Source organism: Diaphorina citri, unplaced genomic scaffold, assembly GCF_000475195.1.
Source record: "Diaphorina citri unplaced genomic scaffold, Diaci psyllid genome assembly version 1.1 scaffold9365, whole genome shotgun sequence".
NCBI classification, from domain to species: Eukaryota; Metazoa; Arthropoda; class Insecta; order Hemiptera; family Psyllidae; genus Diaphorina; species Diaphorina citri.
This window is the reverse complement of record NW_007386739.1, coordinates 1-2,408: the sequence shown is the minus strand read 5'-3', so window position 1 is coordinate 2,408 and position 2,408 is coordinate 1. Positions and strand designations below refer to the sequence as shown.

At 43.0% G+C, this 2,408-nt stretch overlaps 2 long non-coding RNA genes across 2 annotated transcripts; both read left to right on the top strand.

Annotated features, from left to right (window-relative positions):
- Positions 1-441, top strand: LOC113472855. The gene is made up of 2 exons (XR_003395003.1): positions 1-73; positions 340-441. It is a non-coding gene; the product is annotated as an uncharacterized LOC113472855 (long non-coding RNA).
- Positions 442-1,187: 746 nt separating this feature from the next.
- On the top strand, positions 1,188-1,730 carry LOC113472856. Its single transcript, XR_003395004.1, has 2 exons — positions 1,188-1,303; positions 1,652-1,730. It is a non-coding gene; the product is annotated as an uncharacterized LOC113472856 (long non-coding RNA).
- The last annotated feature ends 678 nt before the right edge of the window (positions 1,731-2,408 follow it).

Here is a 2,408-nt window from a genome sequence, read left to right as displayed (position 1 = left end):
AGACCGAGGGAGCTCACTGCTTCAACTTATCCATGCATGCCAACAAGAAAATCGTCCTCAATCAGATTTCCAGGTAGTATTCTACAGCTGTGTCCACACATAGTCGACGCCGTCGATCGACCATCGATCGAGACGACGACTATGTGTGGATACAGCTTATGAAGGCGTTACATACACATAGGATGGTATGGAGGGGTAGGTAACGCCGCGCCGACCCCGAAATAAAATTGGGCAGTAAAAGAAGCTATTCTACGAAGACAAAAGGAAATCGTGTGAAACTGACGACAAATGGGGCCTAGTAATTATTTATTTTAGTAATTTTATCTATTTTTCTCCTAGCATTGCTGTCACCCTGGGGGCAGCCAGTGTTTGCGACGAGCTGATGCGGCTCAAGGACGATTTCAAAATCTACTCTCGCGTCATTACGGACAAGCAAGCGGTCGAAAGCTGCATCCAGTTTGCAGGCAAGTACCTAAATGTTTTTCATGATTTCATGGTCAAATTTTATCACACGTTTCGTAAAATTTTAACATTCTAAAAAAGTTCCTTAAGCTTCTTCTCCAGCCTAGTTAGCTTGGAGGGAAGAGTTAGCATTTTTGTTTAGGACTATTGCATAGTCCTCAGGTAGACCTGACAGTTACACCTGAACAAGTCCGCCTGTCAAGTCTACCTGATACCTGACGAGCACACACTCTCAGGTAGACCTGACAGGTATGGCTGAAAATTTCCCCTGTCAGGTCTACCGGATAGTGAGTAGCCTTACAAATGCTCGAAAAATTTCATAAACCAAAATCCCTCTTTCGCCCCCTACTAACACAAATCCCTCCGTTAAGGTTAATTTTATGGGGTTTTTTTTTTTTTTTTTTTTTTTAGTGGCTTTATTAGCTGTAAGAACTGATTGAATCTTTTAAAACTATTAGCTAGGTAGGCTGGTTAGGGTTAGCTGTTCTCCTCCCTGTTTATATAGTCCCACAGCCAGACGCTAGTCTACTCAATGTACGGACGCTATAGTCTACCCCTAGCTAGACTTTTATACATATATGAACGAGTACCTATGTTGTAAAGGTGTTCACGTTACCCCTTTCAGATTAAATATTACGTATTTTAGTGTCTTCCGCGGCTGTTCTACTACCTAACCTCTTCTGGGCTTTCAACTTCAAGTAACGAGTGTCCATGATAAAGTAAGTCTAATCTCATTTCAGATTGTCGGCAATAACTTCAATGAGGCGGCCCAGGCGGCATTACGAGAGGTCGATGAACCCCGCGTCTCTTTCATCCATGCTTACGATCATCCGGATATTTGGTGAGAAAACTATCTAACCTTTTGGTGACCATCTAGGGTTAGACGTTCGTTACGGCGAACGCCTAAACCTCGATATAAACTACAGTTTACTATACATATACAGTTTCAAAGGGATAAGCTTAAAAAGATCTAAGAATCTAAGGAAGTGTTTTGTATAAAACCTTTGAGAGAGAGAGAGAGAGAGAGAGGGAGGGGAGAGAGAGAGGGGGGGAGAGAGAGACAGACAGAGAGGACAAAAAGAAATAAAGGTGTGGAAAAAAGTAAGGAAAACTAGAATAAAAAATATTATTTATTTTTAGCCTGGGATATTTTTTAACCTGGAAAACCTTGAAATAATCCATGTTACAGGGAAGGCCATACGTCTTTGGTTCAGGAGTTGGTGTACTCCAGCCCCAAACCGAGTTGCATCATCACTGCTGTAGGTGGCGGAGGTCTCCTCACAGGAATTCTGATGGGGCTCAAGGAATACGGTAATAAACTTCGTCCCGAAAGCGAAGAGAGAAGGATATGAGAAACCCAGCTGTTCCGAAAACGAACCTTATCCGTTTAGGATAAAATTTGGCTGGGCGGGAATCGAACCCGCAACTTAGCGCTTACAAGGCAGACCCTTAAATCAGCTTCTACGCTACGATCTATCAACAGCGAATAATAAACATCGATCGACTTCGGCCAATGCACCTTTAGAGCAAGAATATATATTTTTTATGAACGCCTGGTATCTTTTTACCTATGCAATGTGCTAAGCATAAAATATACTCTCAAATTACGTAGGTACCTATATGTAGGTATTGTAGGTGTCAGTGTGCCAGCCTACAGAATAGTTAGCTTGGAACGCCTCACTTGTGAGTGCTGGGTCCGCGGGTTCGATTCCCACCCGGTAGAGATTTTATGCTGAACAGATGAGGCTCATTCTCTGAAGGGTTGGCTTTCTCCTAACCTGTCCTCCTTCTCTCTTCTCTTTCGGGACGATAGGACCTTTGCGATCACAGTTTCCTCTATGAAACCTCTTCTTTTATCAAGGTAATAGCCCGAACTGGTTAGCTGTACGGCTGTACCCATTTCTAATTCCCGGAACTTGGAAATCTTTTCTTTGCAGGCTGGACCG